This window comes from Rousettus aegyptiacus, unplaced genomic scaffold (assembly GCF_014176215.1).
Source record: "Rousettus aegyptiacus isolate mRouAeg1 unplaced genomic scaffold, mRouAeg1.p scaffold_m13_p_2, whole genome shotgun sequence".
Taxonomy (NCBI): Eukaryota; Metazoa; Chordata; class Mammalia; order Chiroptera; family Pteropodidae; genus Rousettus; species Rousettus aegyptiacus.
The window spans coordinates 39,981,048-40,008,441 of NW_023416295.1; the positions used below are offsets into that span (position 1 = coordinate 39,981,048).

At 34.5% G+C, this 27,394-nt stretch overlaps 1 protein-coding gene and 1 pseudogene across 2 annotated transcripts in view; both read right to left on the reverse strand.

Annotated features, from left to right (window-relative positions):
* Nucleotides 1-27,394, reverse strand: part of PPP1R1C (protein phosphatase 1 regulatory inhibitor subunit 1C) — a 105,369-nt gene that overhangs the window by 54,414 nt on the left and 23,561 nt on the right. The gene's annotated exons all lie outside the window — the stretch shown is intronic.
* LOC107513275 lies at nt 11,277-11,874 on the reverse strand (annotated as a pseudogene).

Sequence of the window (27,394 nt, forward strand, 5' to 3'; positions counted from 1 at the left end):
TCAACTCCAAGTAAGATGAACTCAAAAAGACTCACACTGAGACATATTATAATCAGACTTTCTAAAGCGGAAAGCAAAAAGAGAACTTGAAAGTAGCAAGAGATAGGTAACTCATCACATACAAGGTGTTCTCAACATAATTATCAGCTTATTTCTCACCAGAAGCTTTGCAGATGGAAAGGTATTGGGACAATACATTTAAAGGTCTGAAAGAAAAATTGTTGGCCAAGAATCCTCTGTTTGACAAAATTGTTCTTCAAAAACTAAAAAGAAATTGACATTACCAGATAACCAAACCTGAGGGAATTTGTTACAAGTAGACTTGCTCTACAAAAAATGCTCAAGGCAGTCTGGGTTGAGTAAAAGGACGTCAGATAGCAACGGGAAGCTGTGTGAAGAAACAAAAATAAATATCTAAATATTTATAAAATATAAAGATATTTTACATCTTTTATAAGATATAAAAGCTGGTATTATTATAACAACAGTTTGTAACTCAACTTAATGATTTCTACATGATCTATGAGAAAAATACATTTAAAAATAACCTAAAAGCTAGTATTATTGTAACTTTGGTTTGTAACTCCACATTTTGTTTTTTGCATAATTTAAGAGATGAATAATTTTAAAAATTATTCGTTTCTGTTTTGAGGCACACAATGTATAAGGATGTGATTTTATGATATTAGTAACTGAAAGGTATGGAGACAGAGTTATAAAGAAGCAGAGTGTTTCTATGTTACCGAAGTTAAATTGATATGAGTTCAAATTAGAGTGTTATAACTTTAGGGTGTTAAATATAATGCCCATATAGTTTACAAAGAAAATAGCTATTTAATATACAGAAAAGAAAATGGGAAAAGAATTTAAACAATTAACTACAAAAAAAAAAGTCAGCTAAACACAAAAGAAGACAGTAAATCAAGAAATGAGGGATGAAAAAGCTATTAGGCATATAGAAAACAAATAGCAAAATGACATATAGAAGTCTTTCTTTATCAATAATTACTTTGAATGTGAATATATTAAAATCTCTAAAAGGAAAGATTAGCAGAATGGATAAAAACACATGATCCACCTATGTGCTATCTATGAGAGACTTTAGATTCAAATACACAATAGGGTGAAAGTGAAAGGATGGAAAAAGACATTCCATGCAAATAGAAACCAAAAGAGAGGAGGTGCTTATACTAATATCAGACAAAATTGGCTTTGAATCACAAAAAATTAGACAAAGAAGGGCATGATATATATACTTTAAAGTGACAATATAGAAAAAAGATATAAACATTACAAACAATTACATATCTCATAGTAGACCATTAAAATATATGAAGCAAAAACTGACAGAATTGAAAGGAGAAATGGTTCTACAATAATAGTTAGAAACTTTAGTACTCTACCTAACAATGGATAGAACAACCAGAAAGAAGATAACTAAGAAAAAAGATTTAAACAACATAATAAAATAAATAGATCTAATAGATATATGCAAAAAATTCTACTCAATAACAATAGCATACATATTCTTCTCAAGATAGACCATGTGTTAAGCCACAAATTAACCTCAAGGATTTTAAATATCATATAAATATCACATACAAATCATAAAAATATCATTTCCAACACAATAAGATGAAGTTAAAAATCAATAACATTAGTAAAATGAGAAAATTCAGAAATTTGTGGAAATTAAACAAAACACTCTTAACCAATGGATTAAAGAAGAAATCATAAACACAGTGTAACAAAACTTAAGGGATACAGTGAAAGCAGTGTTAGAAGGAAATTTTATGGCTATAATCTCACATTAAAAATAAGAAAGATTTAAAATGAGCAAACAAACTTTACAACTTTAAGACTTAAAAAAAAAAAAAAAAAAAAAAAAAAACAACTAAATCCAAATCTGAAGGCCTGAAAATCAGAGGGCTGTTATTATAAGTCCTGATCCAAGTCCGTTGGGCCTTCAGTCTTGGACCAGGGTTTACACCATCAGCTCCCCTAGTTCTCAGGCCTTCAGATTTGGACTGGAGTTATACCATTGGCTCTTCTAGGCCTATAGCTTACAGATGACAGATTGTCTTCTCAGCCTCTATAACACGTGAGCCAGTTCCACATAATAAATCTCTATATATCTCTATATATCCTACTGGTTCTGTTTCTCTGGAGAACCCTAACTAATGTAATTGTCAAAACAAGAAAAGTCTGAGACATAGCCAAAGAGAGCCTAAGGAAACATGACAGCTAAATGTAATGGGGCATCCTGGATGAGATCCTGGAACAGAAAAAAAGGTATCAGATAAAAATGAAGACAATTCGAATGAACTATGGATTTCAGTAACTAATAATATATCAATATGGGGCCATTAATTGTAACAATGTAACATTTTTATATAAAATATTAATAATAGTAAAAACTATGTGTGAAGAAGGGAATAAATGGGAACTCAGTGTGTCCTGTGTTGAATTTTTTCATAAATCTAAAATTCTTCTTTAAAAAAATTATCTATTGATAAAACCTCAAACAAAAAATAAATAAATTTTAAAAATCACCAAACGCAAATAGAAATTACCCTGTGAATATGTTTCGTTATTACCATCAGGATTTTGTATGTGATTTGAATAGCACCAGGTAGTCATTTAAAAGTAGGTAATGTTACTGAAAGCAGTTATATATATAAATATATAATTTAAATTATATATAAATATATAATTTAAAAAATTGTTGTACAGAACCAATCAAATAGGGGGGAAAAGGTAGGATTAAGATTATAAAGAGAAAGTTTTAATGTTTAATTAAAGGTGTTGCAAGATGATTTAAGAAAAGATATGTTAGTGGAAAAATGAGAATTGAAATGATTTCCAGACAGGTCCAGTGATAATTGGAGATCTTTACTTTGATTTATTTATTGATTAAACGGAGAGAGAGAAAGAACAAAGTATAAAAGAAAATACTAGTAGTACCTATTTGATTATACATATCTCCCAGCCTGCTGCTTCTGTGTGTTTGTTCCTCATACCCAGAATGCTCTTTCCCTCATATCACATAGTCCCATCCCTTCAAGTTCTGCTCAATGGAATCTCCTCCGAGAAATCTTTTCCAATTCATGTCTTCCTTATTCCCCATTAGAAGTCATCTTCCTCCGTCAGTACCCACAGCACTTCCTTTATGTCTACCTCATAGTATTCATCATCATATACCCTGTACTATGACTACCAGTGTTTTATCTCTCAAATAAACTGTAAAGAAATGAGGATGAGCTTTCATGCTTGGTTTTTCCAAAGTTCATAGCACAGTAGCATAGTGGTACATTGTAACAGATTGTCAAATAATTATATCTTAAAGCCTATACATAAAACAAGACCCTCTGTTTGCTGCTTCTCTACATTACAAAATACAATAGTAGTACAATTACTTATACTAGGTGCTAAATAAATAGTTTTAACAAATAAGTATTTGATTTGCAAACTTGTTGAACAGAGGCCATAACTTCTATTTCTTTAAATCACTTGACCAAGTCTAAGGCAATGATACAGGCACTCTAATTCTTATAAATATTGCCCAAGTCATTCAAAGGATAATCTTGGAGGAAAAACAAGCATATATGACTTTGCTTTGTTGGTTTCTAGAGATTGAGAAGACATCTGTGTCAAGGACAATATGTATCATAAGAGGAATTAAAAATAAATGATAGATAAAGTTAATTAAGTTTAAAGTGCTATTTTATAAATATCAGCTCAGATAATAGGTAAAACCATAGAAACGTATGATTTATTCAGGATACTGGATGCAGAAGAGCACTGACCCATATATAGAATGCTTTCATGGGGAGAGATTTAATTTCCTAGAATAAAACCAAAAGATAAAATCTTTTGATGAATTTAGATAACAGAAAGCCATTTAAAACTTTATTTTAGGCAGTTATTTTGGAAATGTGAGGGGAAATGTCAGTTTAGAAGAAATTGGAGTATGTCCAATAAAAAGAGTGTGGTAAGTTCATGCTTTGAAGATTCTTCCACTCAAAAGCAATAGCAATTGCAGATTAAATATAAAAAGAGAGGACTAAAATGATACAACTAAAGTTAAAAATTACTCAAACATCTCTATGGACTATAAACATAAGAAAAGCAAAGTGCAATAAGCAGACGATACTTTAGCTCTAGAAGCAGGCAGAGATAGCTCGGAGTTCTAATCCTGAGTTAAAGGATTTACTTAATGAAAGAAAGAGAAAGAAGCCAGGCTCGCTGACTGGAACCAGAAGCAAGGCTCTCTCACCTATGCTGACAAAAGGCACTGATTCGTATATCTAGGCAGACAGGAGAAAGACAACTTGGAACAAGCCACCATGGATTCAATGACTCAATCTGCTCTGTTTCTAGTATAACCATGGAACAGTAGTCCTAAGGTCCAAATTAAGGTTAAAATTCTGTGGTACTGAATAGTGAAACACTCAAGAACATTAACAAGGAAAGGTGAGCATGGGTGTCGTGGAGTGGGGCTGGGATTCTCACTCACGACGAGTTGAAAATTAAAATCTCAAAATGCAAAAAGAAAAGGAACATTTAAGAATGACTGCCAGAAAAGCAATAGGGAGATGAATTTCCTCCAGACTAAATGAAAACTTCAGAGCAATTTAAAAATGTCTTTAAAATGAGTATATTTGGGGCCCACAGTAATAAAGTATATCCATTTTTTTTAAACATGAAATGCTAAACTGAAACAAGAACAGGTGAATATAAAAAGAAACAGTTAGAAATACAAATTTTAATCATAGAAATAAAAAACTCGATCAAAATGAAAATCTCTAAACTGGGCTAAATATGGCTTAAAAATCTTAGGCATTATATATAATCATACATATAAAATATACATGAGGACGTGGTTCCGTAGTGTAGCGGTTAGAACATCTGCTTTACATGCAGAAGGTCCTGGGTTTGTGCCCCAGTGGAGCCATGGTCCATGGTCTACGGCCATTCCACCCTGAATAAGCAGGGTCAGGCCTGATTAGTACTTGGATGGGAGACCACCTAGGAAGACCAGGTGCTGTAGCATAAATAAATAAATAAATAAATAAATAAATAAATAAATAAATAAAGTATTTTAAATTAACTACACAAGAAAGGTAGAGAGAAGAAAGAGGATCAGCTCAGGCTCTACGGACCTGAGGAACAGCACAAGTTATTTTATCTGAGTTCCCTGGGCTTTCTTTGACTCATTCCAGATTGAAGGCAGAAAAGCTGGCAATCCAGAAATGCAAATAGCAACCAGCAAAAATAGAAATTTCCAAGAAAGCCTATTTTCTCTAACCAGAGGACCAGGAAAGGGACACCTATTTTCTAAAAGACATAAAACTTCTAAATACTCACCACTCTTCTTCTCATTCAAGGAGAACAAGTGGGAATGTGGCATGTTCATAACCAACTAGTGCTAATGAGGCAGCATGAGAGAAATGACACCTTACTAACAGGAAAAAGCAAATTGCAAAGCAGCAATATTTCATCAGAAACCATGGTGTCAGAAAGAACAAACAGCACAGCATTTTTCTAGTGCTGCTGAGAGCCTGGGTTGTGAGAGGTGAACAGGTAGTAAAGCTTCTTGCAGTGACTAGACAGAAAATTCTTATGTTCTCTGGCAAGAACTAAAAGTCTGTTACTCCAAGGAGTGAATCAGAGTAGAAGCACAAATAGAAGCTACATTCGCATGGTGTCTGGACCATAGTGCATTTAATAATCACTCTATACTTCTATCTTTGAATGTAATTATGACAACATAGTTCCTGAAATATTTCTGATAAGGAAAGCTTGTAATTTTATTTGCATAACACCTTTAAGAATGCTCTACATATCTTTCGGTTATTATATTCCACTCCTCTGTCTAATAAATGGGATTATCTAACTTGTCAGAAAACTGAGATACTCTCTTAAATCCTTAGTATATTTTCACTCAACATTTCTTTTAAATCTTTTCTATCACTGCTTTGCAGAAAAAAAAAATTCATTCTGTTCTGTAGAGGGGTAGCAACAGAGAGAAGCAATTTATAGTCTTCTTTTTGAGGTACCCTAGAGATTTAAATGTAAGAACATTGATGCCATCCACATCAGTCTCAGAAGGAATTTACCATCAGACTTCTGAAAGCAGCAGTTGATTTCAGCTGAGTCTCTATTTTTGTATCTAACATGTTCGAAGGTAGATCTTTCCTGCCAGAGCTCCTTGGATCACAACTATGGGCTTTAGGCTTACTAGTTCATGAACTATCACTGACCCACAAGTTTTCAGGACTGGATAAGAATAAGTCAAATACAAATGAAAGAAATTGCTCTGCACAGCTCAGCTCTTCATTTCACATGTAAATTTGTCATTACCTTGTGGTTTCAGCATGCTAGTACAGAATCAGTCAGATTCAAGAGTGAGAGAAATCTCATGCTTTACTTACATATACTAGGGGACTAGAATACTCAATGTTTCTTTTCAGTAGGGCTTTGCAAAATCTCACAAGAAGGCTATGATAAAACTTCTCTTTCTGATTTATTATCAAACTCTCTGCTTTTTCAAAATGATCTCTAGTTATCAGCCTTTTTGCTAAACCCTGCTTGACTTTGTTAGAGGCCTGTCATTGGGGCTATGAGTTAAGCCACTAGGCGGTAGTTTCAGCTGTGTTTTTCTTTGGGCTCTTACATTTAGCCAAAACTGGGGCCCAAATTGAAACCACCAGAGCAACAAATTTATGTGTGCTGGAAAGGGAACATGGGGAACAGCAACAAATAGTAGGAATAGTTTCACCCTGTTGTGCCAAGATTCGCACAGCTGTATTTTTCTTATATTATTTACAGCTTTTCACTTTTAATTGATGAAGGTAAGGACATAACTCCATTACCAAATAGATTTGTACCTCTCAGAACTCCCTATAGATGGTTCATTTTAGTGGCAATCAGTAAGGACGAGGTACAAAGTATTCTATGGAAATAATGAAGGAAATGACAAAGAATGCACAAGATGGATCATGTTGGTTTAGTAAGGAAGAACTTTCAACCAGTAATTGCCTTATGATAGAGGTTATATATCTTCCAAACTACCTTGATATGTTTATATTTCATAATTTCTGCTGCTATTCCAAACAGTAAAAGAAAAATCAGATCATTTAAAACCTCAAAAGTCTGTTTTTCATTAGTAATCTCAATTTTTATAAGCTGAGTTTCTCTTATAAAACAGATTTTATTCAACCACATAAATGGTTTATATGAGGGCCAAAAAACTGTTGCATCATGTTATGAGTTGAGATTTTCAATCACTGGTAAAATTTTTCTGCCTTTATGAAGTTTGGATTTCCCACATTTCCTCCAAAATAATGAATTGATTTATATCAATTTTATAGATTTATTTAAAAGAATTATCAAATGTTTCAGGCAATTTGGACAACCAATTAAGTAATTTAATGAGCACTTATTATTTTCCCAGCACTGTGCTCTATGTCATTTTGACCTAATAAATATAATTTCTTTAATACGACTTGAAAATTTTAGGTTTTAATCAATTAAAAACACTCAAATTTTATTTTTCTATACATGGGGTATCATAAAGGTATTCACGGCTAAGTACCCAGATACAGTCCCATAATCGGGTACCTTATGAGTCAGAGTAAGGGAAATGATTGAGGTAAGTATGAAAAAATTATATAGAGGTTAGTCATTTGAATGGTGATGATAGGGAATTTTCAGAACACCTACTTTAGAGGCGGACATAAAGTATTTGCTGAATAGAATTAGAATAGAATTAGCTGTTTACCAATATCTGGAATGTTCAGTATTCTTTCCACTCCATAGAATGCTTTCTCTTTTTTCACACTGGCTGCTAAAATTGAAAGTGACTTATTAAAACTGCTTTGCAATTTGTATCAGATGGTCGGAGAAAATGTAATAGTTTTCATTTCTAGAAAAGATAATGGAATATAAAGGTAAACTTCTAAAATGTTTATATATGATAGATTTAATTACTAATAATTATTTAACTTGAAATTACAATCAATGTATTTCTAATGTGAACTGTTAGTCAATTTGGAGGCACTACAGTTTTCAAAAAAATGGGGAAGCAGAGATAAAATTAGGTTTCAATGTATTTTTATGAAGACATAAATGGACATTCGATAATTTTGGAGCTACTCTAACTTGATCAATTGAAGTAACAAATTTCTTTTTTAAATCATACTTTTATTTCTTAAACATATGACCTGATATCCTTCATTGAAAAAAATTTTTTCCAAACCTTTTTGCATATTGGACTGTGTAGATATACCATCATGAATTTCAGAATAATTTTGGGTATCTCTATTCTGGGTAAACCATTGTAAAATGACATAAAATAAAGCGACGATCTCCTTTCAAACAGCATCTATAACAAAAGGCAAACTTTCCCTTTTAGGTATAGATGGAAGGTATATTCCTAAAAGTTACAAGGTGTCACTCTACACATTAAATGTATATGGGTGCCTATAAGCAACATGGACATATTTTCATGACTTAATCAACTGAAGACATCCCATCATCAATATTAAATATATTTCTTAGTAAAAGAAAAAGAGTTCCGTGGAACTATATCTTTAAAATCCTACTCCACTTTACATAACTTCTTGTGGACGTAAAAAAATATGCAAGTCAGCTTTTGTCATTAGAAGATCTATAAACATTTACTTCACATTTTAAGTAATACTTCTCAAAAAAAAAATAATGACTCCTTATTCTTTCAGTTTTCAAGATTGAAGGGTTAAATATCTGTGTAATCAGGTTTTCGTCCCATCTCTTGGTATTTTATCTCCCCTGGAAATCGTCACACAATTTCTTAATTTCCTTCTTTCAAATGTAATTTGCTTGAGGATTACACAATATATTTTTTAAAGCAATGGTTATTTGTATTAGATACATGGAAGAACTATTAAAGGACAAAGTACGGTAATCAGATACTGGTTCAACATGTGTAGCATCAAGTTCAGATAGAAAATAGAAAAAAATATATATATTTGTGTACATCAGGATGCTCTACATTTCTATTAACCTTAAAAAAAATTTTTCTTGTGAATGATGATACAAGAAAAAATTAAATGACAGAAACATATATTTGAATGCAGTTTATAAGTATCTATGATTGTACGTGTTTTGTACATAAGGCTGTCACCATGGATCTAAAATGCATCTAATGTTATAATAATTTATTGATTGTATAATATGTGTTGAGCATTCTGCTAGGCACTTGGATTGAAATTTCCTTGAGAGTTTAAATTCTACTAAAAGAGACACACTGCAGTGACGAGATTTTTCATCAGAAGAAACAGCTAGTAACAATGTCCCTTAGGTGTGAGAGTACATGACAATTTTTTAGAAATTCAAAAAGACAAATATTTGGACCATAGATACCAGGGGTAAGTTCAGAGAAAAGAGGTTAAAAATTTAAGAAGAAGCTGAATAATTTAGGGCTTTGGGACTCTGATAAGAAGTTTGGACTTTATTCTACAAACAATGGGAAACCGACAGGTTTTAAGCAGGAAGAGATATGATCAGATTTCTTTTGTAGAAAGTTTGTTCTGACAGTTATGTGAAGAATGGATTGGAGGAGTCCCTCCTGGATACAGCGAGTTCAGTAATTCAGGTAATGAAAAATGATGATTTGAACTAGGTTAGAGAGACGTTCAAGAGAAAAAGTAGATGGGACATGGAGACTGACTGGTTAAGGGAAGGGAGTGACAAAGGAAAAGGAAGTAAAAGATTATATCCAATTCCAGGCTTATAAGATGAATACTTATAAAACTGTTGATTTTGAGATGCTTATTGACAATCCAAGTGGAGAGAGTTTAGAAACAGTCACTCTCAGAAGTGAAAACAGAGCCGAAGTTACAGATCTGGGAGTCATCAGCATTCAGGTGGTGAGTGATGCCGTGGGAAATAATGAGAATGACCAGGAAGAGAGAGGTGAACTAGAAAAGCAGTGGGCCTAGGTGGCAACCCCGACTAATATCAATAGTTAAGGAATAGGCTGAAAAAGAGAGGTCTGTAAGAGTACAAAGGAGTAACCAAAAAGTAGGAGGAGAAACTTCATTGATAATCTATAAGACTTAAGTCATTCTTCAGAGCAGACATGAATTTGTCCTCAGTCATCTACTCCACATTTAAACAAGTGGCACATGAGTAAACTTCTTATGCATGGCTTGCTATCTAGTTAGATTATTTGTATTACACCATCTCTGGGCATTTATACATAGTAAAAATAGATACTGTGTAGATCTTTCTCCTTTCTTATGTTTTATGCTTAATTTCAACACGGATGGCATTGTAGTAGATAAATCAGATATTCTTTTGATTATTTTCTTGATTATTTTAATTTTTAAAATGACAATATATTTGAGAAGGTTCAGTACAATAACTATATTTCAGAGTTTTTGAGCAGGTTTGGCAGGAGGTTGGGGATATCACAAGACTCCTTGGAAACCAGTTCTTGCAAAATAAAACGTTAGTGGTTTAAGAAAATAATTCAGGAACAGATGGATCGAATTTATTTCCACACACATGAATTTGAATGTGAAGTGGTTGACCAAACGCATTTTGCCCTCATCTAAATATAACACTATGAATACTGAATCGAACAAATGCTGATTTATGTGTTCTTTTGCTCCTCTAATACTTGCCCATCATCCCTTACTAGTCAATTTTTTTCTTTTATTTCTCTAGGTCAAACAGATAGTTTTAAAATGCATCTTCTTGTAAAGGTTTTCTTAAAGATTACTTGTGATAGCAGATGCTTCAGATGCACTGCATCTCATTTTATCAACCCATCCCTGCTTTCAGTCACGGCTACAGTAAAAGTTCCAGAGAGGCTCAGATTCATCTCTAGCTGACTAAATCTTTTTCTCCTATCTTCTCTTAAATCTAATACCTTTCGCTCCCTTAGTGCTTTTCCATATGACTAGGTTTTCATTACTTATGTCATCCTGTTTTCACCAAGTAATGCTCCTTTTAAAAGCTGATGGGCAGAACTGAGCACAACATTCCAGATCCAGGAATGATGTTTGTTTGTTTGGTTGGTTGGTTGGTTTTTGTCTGTTTCTTTGTTTTTTGGGGTTTTTTTTATGGCTCTTTTCAGTTTATTGCATGCAGTTACACTAGTCCAAGTAAAAAGGAGACCCCCAATAGTTACATTATATAAGCTTAAAAACTTGTGACAAAGGACAAAAGGGAAATTCTACTCATTGCAAGGCAATCCTCACTTAAGCTTCAGTAAGCCAAAAAAGCACTTAAAACTCATGAACCTTCATCTGGTCATCCTTAGCCAGTCCAACCTCTACAAGAAACTGGCACATGTTCTTGCACTGGTTACCCTGTAGCTGAATTACTTCTCCATATTCTGGATGCTCAATTAGAGTACCATTACAGGCAAATTTCTTCTTAAACGGCTTCACTGGTTTCTTTTTATAGTAATCACCAGCAATCCCTTAGACAGGGGCAGGGTCTTCCTGCCTTTTCTCTGTTGAATTCTTATGAGATACAGTCCTCAGTGCCAGCAGGAAGGAGATCATCACCTTTACTTGCACCAGCAAAGGGGTCGAAAGAGTGAAGGTTCTGGATGGCGGACCTTTGATATGATTCCTTTTTCTTGGTGGAAATGGCCTGCGGAAGGCTGTGGAAGGCTGCGGAAGGCTGCAGAATGCGGCTGTGGGAGAAGGCAGGCGGGGCGACTGAGCTTAGGAAGGCAAGGGGACTCATAGGGGAGGCTGCCGGGTCCTCGGCGCGACTCAGAGACTTACTGACTGGGCTATAATTCTGTCCTTGTAGTAAAGAACTATAATGCTCTTGTTCTCTGCATCTTACCTCAAAGAGGAATGCCGAATTCATCTTGCCCTTTTCTCCCTAGGACATTCTCTGGCTTTAGCAGAACCAACGACTGCTGGTGGAGTTAATAGCCCTGGGTGACAATTTGCAACCAGTGGGAGACTAAAGACAGAGGATAAAAGCTCCAGTTTCTTGTTCTTTAGTGGGCTGCGCTATGTGCTTCTCAAGAGATCCCCACACAATTGAGCCTCCATTCCACAGTAACAACCTTGCTAATAAGTCTTTTTCTTTTTCCTTTTCCTCTGTCTCATTCACTCTTGTTTTCTGGGGTTACATTTCAGTTAAATTACTTTTCATTCAAATTCTTTTCCCAGGCTCTGTATTCTAGAGAATCCAAACTAAGTTATTTATATTTAGCATTTTATCTGTCACATGGAATAGTACATATTTGGACTTAATTAGACAAAGATCAAGAAATGTTCATTCCTATTTTTCATTGAGATTTCATCAAATTTGTAGGAAAAAAATAAGTATAATTTTTTATTCTAGTCCGGCAATTCCTTTTCAGTGAATATGACTACATAGTCTAATTAAACATAGGTAAAATGTTGTGTTAAGTACAGTATATGCTGACAGGTAAGTAAAGAGAAAGCCACATATATAAAAAAAAGAAAAAGACCTTATCTTTGACTTTCTTCTCCTTTGTCATATCCCTCTGATAGCCAGTCGGTCTCCAAGTCCTGTCCATTCTTTCTCTTACACATCTCTGTAACTTGGTTCAAATTATCATTTCCATCACCTGAATTATTGCAATACCTTCCTAACTGAACTAGCTATATCCAAGATGACTCCTCCAATTCATTCTTCACACAATGTCAGAACAATCTTTCTCAAAAAAAAAAAAAAATCATGCCTTTTCCTGTTTAAAGCTCATCAGTAGTTTCTCATCACTTTTAGAATAAAGTCTTAACTTCTTAGTGTAGTCACAAAGCCCTAAATTACCCAGCTCCTTCTTAAGTCTATAATTTCCCCTGAATTTATCCTTGGCATTCTGTGGTCCAAATATTTAAGGTTTTTTTTTTTTTTTCCAATTTCTGAAAAGAATTGTCATGTTCTTTCACACCCTGGAGACATTCCCATCTGCTGTTCTTTTGATGAAAATCTCTTCGACTACTCTGTCCCACCAATTTTCTTCAGCTCACCTACCTTTGCTGTCCATCTCAGTTTAGATGTCCTTTCCCCTCAAGAAGCCTTTCTGATTCTGCCAAAGCTAAGTTAGATGCCCTTGACACATGCTTCTATCATAGTGTTTCCTCTGTTACAGCCCTTATTTATCACACTGTACTGTGATCGTTTCTTTAATTGCCTGTCTCTTTCAATAGAGTTTAAACTCTCTAGAAACTGTGAACTGATATATATCTACTATATAGAGATCTACTACATATATCCATCTATATTCTATAAATAATCATTGCTTTTTAGAATACACTGTGCAATCCTTAAGTAAATTACATTTGAGACAAGAAAATTAAGAAATTGCATGAAGGTTAAGCTACAAAAAGGAAGGAAATTCTGCCATTTGTGACAACATGAATGGACCTCGAGGACATTATGCTTAAGTGAAATAAGCCGGACAGAGAAAGACAGATATGGTATCATCTCACTTATATGTGGAATCCAGAGAAGTTGAACTTATAGAAACTTATTATGGTTAAGGGAAATAAGTCAGAGAAAGACAAATACATATCATCTCACTTATATGTGGAATCTAAAAAAGCCAAACTTACAGAAACAGAGAGGAGAATGGTGATTTTCAGGAGCTGAAGCTAGGGAAAATGGAGAGATGGTGGGCAAAGGGTAGAAGTTTCCGGTTGTAAGGTTAATGAGTTCTGGGGTTCTAATATACAGCATGGTAACTATAGTTAATGAGACTATATTGTATAATAGAAAGTTGATAAGAGAGCAGATATTAAATGTTCTCATACACACCAAAAAGGTAATTATGAGAGATGATAGATTATTGTGGTAATCATTTTGATATACATATGTATATCAAAATCATCAGGTTGTACACCTTAAACTTACACAATGTTATATGTCAAGTATGTCACAATAAAGCTGGAAAAAAAATTCCTACTCAAAGCAAGAATTGTTTCTGTGGGTTCTAACACACTGTCCTTCAATATCAGCTTAAACAGTTTTAGTTAAAGATAATGAATTAAGAAATTTTACACAATCCATAGTAAAATCTACCCATTAGAAAATTATTTTCTATTCTGAGCTAAAATCTAACTTCCTGGAGCATCAACCCACATTCTCAATATTCTTTTTCAATTGATGACCCTCTTGAAAGTTAATTTTCAGAACTGAGCACTACATTCCAAATGAGAGTACATCATAGTTCTTCTCTTAATGTTGCAAAATACTATATTAGTTGCTGTGCACTATAGGTTCACATGGTCTATTGTCCCTTTAAGGGCATGTATTTGATTCACATAAACTCTTTTTTGCATATTCAACTTTAAATAGTTAAATACAGAATCTTACATTTTTCATTGATATACTTTGTAGAGAGTCAGATGTGAGCCAGACCTGATAGAAGCATTGGCTAAGTCATGCTTGGCTGTGCTATAATCTGCCAAGGGCAGAAAAGTGAAACAGTTAATAAACAGCTGCTTGTAGTTTAGCACAGACAGATAACCGGGTACAGACAGGGCTTGGGAAATTATTGCTGCCAGCAAGTTTCAAGTTATGAGAAGAAGACTCCCACTCCCTCCTCGACCTTCGAAAGTATATAATAAACAAGCTGAGCTGAGCTCAGGGTCACTGTATCTGAGCAGAGTGCAGTGTCTGACATGGCCCCAGCTTTTGTATATACTGTCTCTGTGTTTTCCATCCTTCCATCTCCACATCTCAGGTATATTAACACTTTAGCCGCGGAAGTCGTGGCAAGTGGTGCCCACGTGAGGCCTGAGTATGGGGGATCTTCACCCTCCCACTGAAGGGATGGCTCTCTTCATTGTAAATTTCATTCCTCCATCCAGGCAGAAGGACACTCCTGGGGGACACGGCCAACACTTAAAGGCAAGTATACATGAGGAGTGGTTTGGTTTTGCTGTGTGTAAAACATGAAAAATTCTGGATCCCAGGAGAGGATCCTTTCTGTTCAGATGCTTAAGGATATGCTTAGAGCTAGAAACTGCAAAGTAAAAGGAGAGCAATTAACAGAATCTTTCAATTTTGTGCAGGAAATATGTCCTTGGTTTCCAGAGGAGGGAACTGTAAATAGTCAGACTTGGGGGGTGGGGGGAAGGAAAGCAATTATGGGGACATTATACCTCAGAAGGGCCTAAAAAATCCACATTTTCACATTTCATCTGTGGTCTTTAATAAGAGATTGTCTTGATACCACCAGAGAGAATCAGAGACTCCCTAGGAGGAGGTGGCTAAGAGTTGGTTGCTATACTACAAAGGACTTTGGAGGGGCATGAGGACTTTTATACTCTTCCACTGCCTTCTGCTCCTCCACCACCATTGCCTCCTGAGTATGAGCAAGAAATAGAGAGGGAGGCTCACAGATATCAGCAGGCTAGGGGAGGAGAGGACAGTCAGGAATGGACTTTGACGGGCTGAGTCGGCACCCCCAGGGAAGTTACAAATACTGATGGTGGGGAAATATGTATATGTGTATGACCTCTAATCTATATTTGTCTGCATTATATGTAATATGATGGTTCAGTTAAGAATTCTAATTATGATGGAAAGGAAAATAAATGTATGTTTTTGGTAACAGAAGGTATGAAGTATAAAGATTTATTTTGAAAGAAATTAAAGGAAAGGTGTTTGTCTTAAAGTTGGTTATTTCTGAATGAGTGAAAAGAGACAAACTGAAGGAACAAAGAAAGTAGGAGAAGATTTATAAAGAGAAATCCTGAGAGGAAATTTTATGTAATTGAGCTAAACAAAATTGGAAATTTAAATGCCAAAAGTAAACTAATGCAAAATTAAAGTTGTGTTTTAAAGTTTCTTAGACTATTAGTCTGCTACTGATGTTATGAAAAAGTTTTCTGGCTGGAAAACAAGGATTCTGTGCTTAATCAAAGTAATTTCTGTGTTTTATGTAGCCTTAACCAGTTTTCTGAGGCTTTTAGAGAATATACTAACATTGGCTCAAAGTCTGAGGGCCAGACACTCCTGTCTATACATTTCATTACTCAATCTATGCCCAATATTCAAAGGAAGCTCCAAAAGTTGGGGCCTAGACCCCAACCCTGCAGGCTGCCCTGGTGCCAGAGGTCTTTAACATGTCCAATAACTGGGACTGGGCAGAAAAGGAAGCAGAGTACAAAGAGGCGTAAATTTTAACTGCCGTAATAGAGGGACCATCCACAGGTGATCCTAGGCAATAAAAACCTTGCAGGCCTGGAAGTCTTCTATCTTGGTTGGCCATGAGTGACATTGTTGGGACTGAGACATAATCAATGTGCAAACTGCAGAGGGAAGGGCACTGGAAGGACGAGTGTCCATCCAGCACTGGGAAGCCGAGTAGGGGTGGACCTCATAAGCTCTCGCCCCACATAGCAAGCTTCTCATAAAGGGGCTGGTCTCTCCCCCAACAACAGAGGCTCAAGCGCTTACAAGCTCCAGTCCCAGGAAAATCCACCATGATCACAACAGTAGAACTCAGGTCACCCTTGACATGACAAGAAGGAAAAGCTGGATTTTTACTAGATACTAGAGCTGCCTATTCTATCCTGACCCATCCCATTGGCTTCTCTCCAATGTTAACTACACAGTGACAGGAATAAAAAGTCAGCCCCCAAGGCAAACAGAAAGGGCCCTACCAAGCTTTGTTAAGTTCCCAACTGCTGTCGAAGTACAAGGAATCAACAGCTGGGTACATTTATCTTGAATTAAACCAGTATCTTATGAGTCCTCACAGGTTCCTCGAGAAAATAAACCAGAAAGTGCAACCTATTCCCATGAACCCCTGGAAAAACTTAAGCTCTTGTTCTGGAAACTAGATAAGTCCACATGTCCCAGGGAATCAAGAAACTTCTGTGCACCTTGAATTAACAAACTGCCATCAAAAAGTAACTTCAATGTCAATTACTTCTACTTCTAACTTCGGCTTATCTTTTCTATCTTTTTGCCAAGTTTATATCTTCTAGGTTTACAAGGCTTCCTACCACTTCAGCATGATGGAACAACCTCACGTTGTGTGCCTCCGGGCCCCTTAGAACAGGTTTTCAAAGATTTTTATTCCCAGTAGGCAGGAACTACAGCCCTATTTCGGCTTTGAAGAAGTTACAGAATACAGACTTTCCTCCCTCAACATCCCCTTCAGATTAATGGAATAAAATCTCTAAAGGGAAATAATGTAGGGAGGAGACAGGAAAATTGTGGTGTTGATTGGGCACATCAGGAGACTACAATGTGCTGATTAGCTCTGCGCCCAGGCCAGGAGGACACCTACAGAACAAAGGAAGGTTAGCTGAAGGAATAGCTCACTCTCTGAATATCACTTTCTGCTATGTATGTGGGGGGACTCTGATAAGGGCTAAGTAGCTGTGGGAAACTACAGAACTAGTTCCCACCAAGACAATGCTAAATATAATGGTCCCACACATCTCTGATGATAGTCAATAGATTTTAAAACATACTATTATAGGACAATACTATCTAGTATCTTTTAGGAATTAAAAGCTGTTGCTTTTAATTCTTTTTGGTATATTCTCAGTCGGGTGCTGAGTCCTCTAGAGACAGTTGTGAGACCTCCAAGTGAGCAACTTTCATCTGTGCTTAAAAAATAAAAAATGGGGAGATGTAGAGAGCCAGATCTGAGTCAGACCTGATCGAAGCATTGGCAAAGTCATGCTTGGCTGTCTGCCAAGGACAGAGAAGTGAAACAGTTAACAAACAGCTGCTTGTAGTTTAGCACAGACAGATAACCAGGTACAGACAGGGCTTGGGAAATTATTGCTGCCAGCAAGTTTCAAGCTATGAGAAGAAGACTCCCACACCCTCCTCGACCTTCGAAAGTATATAATAAACATGCTGAGCTTGGCTCAGGGTCACTGTATCTGAGCAGAGTGCAGTGTCCCACCTGACCCCAGCTTTTGTATTTACTGTCTCTGTCTTTGTCTCCATCCTTCCGTCTCCCCCTCTCAGGTATATTAACCCTCAAGCTGTGCAGGTCACAGCAATACTTAATCTTGAAGTCTTTCAACACATCTAAATACCTTGTCCACATGTCTATGGCTTTGATTCTGCCATCCAAAGCCTACATATATCTTTCCAGCTTTGGAGCATTAGCAAGACTTTATTTAGCATTATTTAATAAAAATATCAAACAAAATTCAACGAGAGGCAAATCACTAAGGTAGCTTACTCCAGGTTCATGTATATTCACTTATCTTTAGGTATGGTTAGTTAAAAAATTATGAATTGTCTAAATGCATTATAATCTAATTTTATGTATACATATATGTGTATGTGTATATTATACACACATAAATACATATATACATAGAGAGAGAGAGAGAGACACATATATCAGGAGGCATTTGCCAAATGTTGATAGATATATGATTTTAGCATTCCCTTTTCCCTTGATCAATCAATATAGTAATCTAATAAAAGAATAGAAATAAAGTTGTAGGGATATGATTTGTTTTTAACAAACCTCCTGTGTTTCTACAAATCAACATTTTAGATTACTCAGAAGTCTGTAATAGATTTCGCTTCAAATTAAGTTCAAATTAATAGTTCACAGTTTCTAAATTCCAGTGTTTTCTCAGCCATTTAGCTCCCAGGAGTCCCTATAGTCCTCTGGCAGCTCACTTATTTTCCTTGTATTTTTAAATGTTGACATCAATAGTTCTTTGATCATGATTGCTATTATTTTATTATCTTGCGATACACTTTTTTCTGAGCCTGGGAACCTGAACATAAAGTCATAAGAAGCTCTCTTACTTTATTATACTAAACTTATCTTTAAGTCTCTTTTAACAATGCTCATAATACCTCCTCATTTGGAGGAGAAGTTGCCTTGTAGAAAAAGATGAAAGAAAGATAGACGTTAAGAACTCAGCTTTGTTTTTCTTTTTAAGCTAAGATTACAGCATCTGAACAAAACAACTGAGGATACTCTTTGTTTCTTGCTCCTATTGGATCTAGAAGCTATTTAATGTGTATGTTTTAAGGTGTTATACTTTTAATCCTCATCTTGTTCCGGTGTTTAGTTTCTCTAATATGCTTCTTACAAATTCATAAAACTCTGAAATTTATGTGTTGCTGTATGATTCTTTCATCTTTATGTCGTTTCTGAAAACCGAACATATTTATTTATATTAAAGCATGCTAACATAACTGAATAATAGGATAAAAATCCAGGTCTCTAGTGAGTTTACCTTAAAAATGCAATTTACAAGTAGAAGTACTTATGAATGTGTCATTTAGTACTATATAGATATGTACATATATATATATGTATACATACACATAGTGATAGCCTTTTTAAAACAATGTTTTGATAATATACATTATGACTTTGTTACTTTGTCAGACAGTATAAGTTATAATTATTACACTGAGATAAACAAATAGTGAATGGTGAAATCAGGATTGAAATCAGGACTGAGCAAACATATCGAGCCCTTAAGAGGAAAAGTTGTCTAGAGTTACAGAGACTGTAAGAGGGATAAGAGGCTCTTGTACTACCAAATAAATTTTAACTCAATTTGCACTGCATTTGTAGTTCTAGTCATCTTTTTTTCTAGAAAGACTTTGTTTTGGAGAATCTATTTTCCCTCCCACTATGTAGTCACACTCTTTGTATATGAATAATTAAAAATGATGTGTTTAAAAGCAAAATGAAATGAAGGAGTACGGCATAGGTTTCTATAGTAAACCATTGTGGGATTATAAACAAAAATAAACTTTTTCCCCCTCTAGGGTATTTAGAGTTGGCAGTAAGAATGTCAAAAAGTAAACTCTATGCAGAAAAAAAAATTCTATATAATTTCTCATGGCACTTATTTTCATAGCTAAGGCACTTAGATGACTAGTTAGAGGCTTACTCTTCAAATATAAGTTGAGCAGTTATTAAAAGCTGAAGATTAGAGAGCCTTGAAGGAACAGAAAACAGGTAGATATGGCCCTTACCATCTTCTGTAATTCAGTGCTGTTGTGGGAAGGAGCAATTTGCTTTTAATGCCTGCACATCTCAAAAATCATTTATCATTGAATTTTAATAATTCAATACTAATGTTATTTTATCCTAGTCACACTACACAAATTATATTGTATCATCAGAGCCTTTTCAATCTTCAGTCATTTCTTCCATTATTATAATTAAGAATTGGCTACTATAACTTTGGGGGAGCTTTTTTATTTTTTTGTTTTTTGTTTTTGTTTTTTTGCTTTTGTTTTTTCATCCTAATTATCTCAACTTTTTTCTTTGGTAATTCCACTTTTAACTAGCGTCATGTTTAATTTCTGTTTGTGATTTATTCACTTTCTTATAGCAGTCATTTTGGCCTATAGTTTCCTTATCATCCCAAGTTTTAGCTACAGGACGATGTATGTATATTGTAACCAAGTATTTTTGTATCATTTGGCACCGATGAGTAACTTTTCTTTTGTCCCTTGCATATTATATTCTTCCATACTGTTTTTTTCATCTGTACTTAACAAGGTGCTTGTGATATTTATGTTTTCTCTGTGCTATGTTTACAAAATTGCCATTCTATTTCTTGTTTTCATTTGATATACTATGGACCATTCTTCTTGATACGATTCCCACATTATATTTGACTTATTTACCCTCTTGACAAATAACAGTTGAGGAACTGGTATTTTTATGTCCATTTCTGCATAACCAAAAGATTTGAGAGGAATGCGGAGGGAGTACTCTGTGGATATTGGCTCTGCTATTTATTCAACATCTTGTTAAATTCCCTACATTGGGGTTGACTACACCAGTTAGCAAGGTATATTATTCGTAAGAGGGATAACTTATTCTTCCCATTAAGTATGGAAGCTTGGATATGATGATCTTTAATGAGTTTTCAAGCTTCTATTAAGATCCTGAGAGTTGTAGATAACAGCTTCTACTCTTTGGGGTTTTATTTTCTCCCCCAGGATTTTATAGGATGACCCTGAATAAGGGTATTTTTAAATTGAAGATTTTAAATAAAAATTCACAGGATATGTTGGGCTACTTATGAGGGTGGGGGTGAGGATGCTGGAGGAGTAAGGAGTTGCTCTAAATTAGGACAGGATCATCTATTTCTTTCCTTAGCTGCCACTTTTTACAATTCCTGGCATGTGTTTTTACCATTTTGTTAGTTTTGGTTCTACTAGTTTTTATCTTATTATTTTATTGCTTGTTTTACTTTTTAGAAAAAAAAATTATGAAGAACTGAGGAGGGAGAGTCTGTAATACAGCTCAATTAAATTGTCTTTACCCAGATTTATGAGTTATGCTTTCTTTATTTCTGATTTCCCCCAGAACCTAGCACAGTGGTTCAAAAACCTTTTGCATTTAATCAAAAATATAAATCGACTTGAGTGCAAAGATTGTAGTAACCAAAAAAATTGATCAGTTTTTTTCCTACAACATGAGATAATAATTTCTTTAAATTATTTTTTAATTTAAATAATAGCATTAATCGACTAAACACTAATAATCCTGCTTAACATTTTTTAGAAGTCATACAATTTAGATCAAGACTGAAAGAAACATCTACTTATGAGTTATTCATTGACAACTCGCTGTAGGGTCTGTCTTGTCACCTAATCCTGATAGTAACAGATATTAACTTATGGCTTTTCAACTATGTTCTCTCCTCTTTTGGCTATTTCTGACTATCTCATTTACAGATAATTATCGATCACTTATAATGTGCCAGGTAAGTAGCTCCAATGTCTAAAGTATTGATCCATTTGTTTGCAATAACCACTTTGTTTGGGGGAAGGGGTAAATATCTTCTTGATACTTTCTAGAACTTTCTAGTTACTCCTTTATCCAACTTCCTTTTTATCTCATTAGCTCCTTTCTACTTAAGCATTCTTTCTAGAAGAAGTTTTAAAAAGGCAAAGAGAGAAAACTCATATCTGCTTTTCTATATTAGAGATTCTTAAAATTAGAAGAACCCTCTACAAGGTCTACTCCCCTGCTCCTCTTTAAATAATAGAAGACCCTGTCCTACCATATCTCTTCAAGGTGACCATCTAGATCCTACTTGAGTTACAGAAGATTCATTTACATTCTAGCTCATCTTCCCCATGGTGGAGACTTTGATTGTTATAATCTAATGCTTTATATGATATTAAAATATGTGTCCCTATGACCTCAACTCATATGGGTCTGCATCAAAATTATGTACTTTGCTTACTCTACTATAAATTTCACATATTTTTGGATATTGGAAGAGCCTCTTCACCATTTTTTTTGAAATTTCATTTGTTTTTCCTTCTAGGTCCCCTTCTAGTTTTTACTGTGCCTTTTTCTTAAGACACTTGACTTTCACCAATTGGAAAGTGATGGAATTGTACTTATCTTATTAGCACAAAACCTTTACTGCCATTGTCAGAAAATTGTTAAAATAAATATATAGTTATATTATCTCTAAAATGTAAATGACTTAGAAGGCTGTTTTTTTAATTTCAAAAATATTTTGTATCTATATGAATTTGGGGGCACTATCCAAGTTCAGGCATATCTCTCAGCCAGGAATATTTCAGAAAAAAATTATAAAGTAATAAAAACAACTAGAATTATAAATTTCCATTTATAAAATTCTAAGTTCAAAATATGCTTAGAAATTCATATTTCTAAATAACTAAAATTATTTTAAAGTAGAAATAAAGTCAACAAGCACTGATTAACTCTTTGCCATATGTAGAATAATCTTATCCTATAAATCTATTTATTGGAGTATACAAAGCAGACCTTCATGAAACAACTCATGGAAAATTATAAAGCAAAATATCCATGTTCCAGAATGATAAATAGAAAAAAAAAAAAGTTGATTTTGAATCAGAAGACTTGAGTTTGAGAAGCAACTCTTGCGTCTATCAAGAAGGAAAGTTATTTGGGTCTCCAAAAATGGATTTCCTTATCTTCAAAACAGAAATTTTAAGAACATATGATTTATCTACCTGACAGCACTGTTAAGAGAAGCAAATGAAATAATTTATATAGAAATGCCTTGCATGCAAAAGCAAAATAAAGGAAAGTATTTTAGTAAAGAGAAGTATAGGAAGTGAAGTCAGATAAACCTAAGTTCAATTCACAAACCTTGTACTGTCCTCTCTGAACTTCAACATATGAATCTACAAAATAAGTATTAAAATATCTTGGTGAATTGCTGTGAGTCTAATAATTGCAAAAACATATGTAGTTGTTTGCATTACAATATTAAAGATGATTGTATTTTAAACCAGTAAATGCCGAAAGGATGCAAAGTAACTATAAAAAGGAAGCTGACAGCTATATAGTTGGTGACACTGATTTGGAAGCAGAGTAAGGAGCCCTGGAAAACTACCACTTATTAATGGTATGATATACAAGGAGCCAAGAGACAATAATACTAACAAAGAGAAGTCACCTTAGCTGAAGGAAGGAGAGGGCATGGAATCACAAAAGCCAAAGGTGGAGAGGATTTCAAGAAGGGAATTGTTAGCAGTTTGAAAAGTAGCTCAGAATCAGAAGGGAGGGGGGAGGGGGGTCAGGGAGATAGATGAGGTAAAAGGGGTCAAATATGTGGTGACATTAAAGAATTTTTTTTTTAAGCAGCTGAGAGATCAAGAAAGATAAGTACAGAAAGCAGATAAGTGTGTTTCGATAAAGTAACCTTTGAGAGAGGAGATTGAGTGAAAGCCAGATTTGAAGTAGGTTGAGTGACTAATGAGAATCTAAAAGCAAGGGCAGACTAACCTTAAAAAGCTGAGTCATAAACAACCAGAGAGAAATCAAGTAGCATATACAAGGGTTTGGTGAAGGTCAGGACAAGAGTTTTCTTCTTCTTAAGATACAGGTTCCTAGTCATGTTACAAGGCAGAAGAGAGGAAAAGGATAAGATACCAGAGAAGATGGATGCCAAAAACTCTTATGGAAAGAGGAGAAAATAATCCAAGAAGAAGGAGAAACTACATTCTCAGAAAGCTGTGATTTCTGATGAGGTTGTCAGAGAAAAAGATACAAAATATTGCTCAGGACTGGAAGGACCCCCAGAAGCTACTGAGTCTACCTTAGCTTTCTTCAAACATTCACTTTTACCCGTAGATCCCTCATAGTCAAGAAGAACCTTATATGGTTCTCAGAAAGTAAAAGAGGAAAGTACAGGCTGTATAGTCTTTCTCATTGTTTATCCTCCAAATCCAGAATTCATATAATGTCTAATAATTTTTACCTAAGATATTACTCTTCGTTCCTCTAATTCTATGCAATGCTAATATGGAAATTAAAACATAAACCAGTTACCTCATATTTTCCTATCAAGACTCACAGTATAAATATTTATAAACATATTATAAGCAATTTATCAAATCAAAAATCATTTTCATTTAAATACATACAGGGTATTGTAGTCCTTTTAATCTTTCCTTCTGTTGTCTGTAATCTCATGCTCTAGTTGAGAACTAATTATATTTTTAATGAGTCTTCCATATTAAATGTCAAACAAACATCTAACTTATTTAAACCAATTTCAACATGCTCATATTTCCAGGGAACTGATTTCTTATGTATCTTAATTATTTAATATATGTGATATTTGTAACTTGCTATTACAGAGACATATCTATATATTTTGAAGAAAACTTCACCAAATTAGTCACCAAGTTTGGCTTCAATTCATAGGTTTCTGTTTCTTTCTTATTGATTTAATGAGTTTGGCTCTGATTCCAAGTTTATTTCAATGTTGTCTATGAGACTGCATGACGTTCATAATCATTAAAAACTCTGTGCTAAGAGTACAGGATTTGCAGTCAGATCTAAGTTTGAATCTCAGCTCTGCCACTGATTTATCCTATGGTACCTACCAAATTATTTGATCTCTCTGAACTCATTTCCTTATCCAAAAATGGGGAAAGGAGCTATAAGGAAAACTAATGGGTTAATATTAAAAAGAGAGAGACACTTTGACCAAACAAACCATGGTGCCATTGAATTACCCAGAAGCTCAAGGCTGAGGGTGGCGGCAAACTAATGAAAGATGTGCAGCTCAAAGTAGTGACAGCTGTGTCCAATGGAGCAGTAAGAATAATGAGAAGTGGTACATATGTGATACTTCTTCACCCAGGGATTCAAGGAAATATTTGATTAGGGAAAGCACTATGCATGGGGCTGGAGGGCCCACATTAGCAGGTAATGGCTACCACACAAGGGAACTTTAGGAATTATTATAAATAAGATCATATCTATACCCATAGGTCGGTAAGAAAGGCAATACTTCAAGTTGCATCTATGATGATGTAAACCTCTACTCTTTTAAAGAATCTCATTTTTAAATAGAGCTTTCATTTGACTTTATTATTGAAGTTGGGGTTTGTGTATAAGCACTCTGCCATGGTATAAAAATATATAATTATAATATATATAAAATAACATATCAGTAATGTATATGCTGCATGCACTATAAATTTGTTTAATGTGTCATTAGGTAGCTACATAATATTACTTTTACATTTAAAACTGACTACATTTTTACCACAAAATTATTTCCTTCCTGCAGGTTATTTCCCAACCCTCCCCCCACCTACCTTATCCATTCTTGAAGTCCTGCTTTGTTCTCTTAGCTTGCTCATTCAGGCAATCAATTGATTCATTTTTCTCAATGCCTCACGCATTTGTCTTTTACAATCCATTACTTTGCCATCCCCTAGTTTAGATTTTTACCACTCATTCCTAGACTATTCCATTGGTCTCCCAAGTGACCTTGCTGCCGTTGCTCATTCCACGCTGTATGCTGTAAGACTGATTTTTATTCGATCACATCATTCTCTAGCTCATACAATGCGAATAATTCTTACTTTGTAAGACAAATTCACAGTTTCTCATTCTAGCCCCTCCATGCATACACTGGCTCTCATACACCTCAATTCTTATTCGTCTCCTATGTTAACCATTTGCCCCAGTCCAACTGACCTGAGCAATTAACTTCATACATTCTACTTCCATAATTTTCCATAAGCTATATCATCTCCTCCATAGTGTCAGCTCTAAAAACACAAATCTTGAGAGTTATCACTCTTCTGAACTCTTATAGCATTTACTATTGACTTCGTTCATTAAATAATGAATTATCTTCTTTCTTATTATAACTCCGTTACGTTGTTTCTCACCTCTACTAATTGTTCTAATATCTTTGTCTTGTTTTCTAAAACCAGTTTATAAGCTCACAAATCAGATTCTTACTATCTATTTTATCTAGCATGCCTACCACAGAAACTATACTCAGTAATTATATTCTCAATATTTTTATTTTGGCTTAATTTAGATAAATCATTATAGTCCAGAGCTATACAGTGCGAAGTCATTTTTTCACATTATTATTCATTTTTAAAAATAGTTAAAAAGATAGACTCACAAAGATAAAATATGAGGGAAATCAATAGAAATGGTTATTATTGATTAGTCTAAATGGACATAAAGTCTCAAAAAATTTGAACTATAACCATGTTCTTTTAGCTGACATTGAGAAAAATAATCACTCATCAACATAAACAGCACACTGTTTCATATTATAAAAGACCATGATTTTTCTCCCTTTATCAACTTATCCCAGAAATCTAGAACTTTTCCACTGCACATTTATTTTAAGATGACAAAGCTCTTACAGTATGATAGTTTCAATGAAAACAATATTTTCTGAACTAAACTGCTATTAAATACATGATTGTGAATGAATGTTTTCACAAAATACAGCACATTGTACATTGTAACTTATTGCTCTTTTTTGACAGAACACAAATTTACAGAAACTTTTATATTAGAGATAATAACTTAGTGATTAATGACTCCATGTCCCAGTAGAGTTCCCACTAGAATGTGTGCATCAAAAGAATGAGGACTTTATTTTTTTTCCCACTGCCTCTCCAAGTACTTAGAATATGTAGTCAGTACTCAAAGCCTATCTATTTATTGAATAAATGAGCAAATGAAAACATTCTGATAATACTAATTTCAGCAATGTTAACAGGTAAACCAGATGATGGTTAAAGGGTTAAAATATTTAGTCTGTCAAAGATTCAAGAATACTTTGACACAATTCTGAGAGTTTAAAGAATTTCTACAATGGTATATTCACTTTGTATTATGTATCTCTCCTGTGTGTTCTTTCTTTCTTTCTTTCTACCTATAGCTAAGCAAGACTGTCACTACAAAGTGCTCCAATAAAGCAATAAGTAACTTCTACTTTAGGGATCTACCTTAGCTTCAGAAACCTCCACTATGCCCCCAGTTTTCATCTTTTTTATTCCAGTTGCCTTTTTCTCTTTTTCTCCCCAGGTTTATTGAGGTATAATTGATTAATAAAATTCCTCTTCTCCGTCCACTTCTTCCCCTGAATATGAG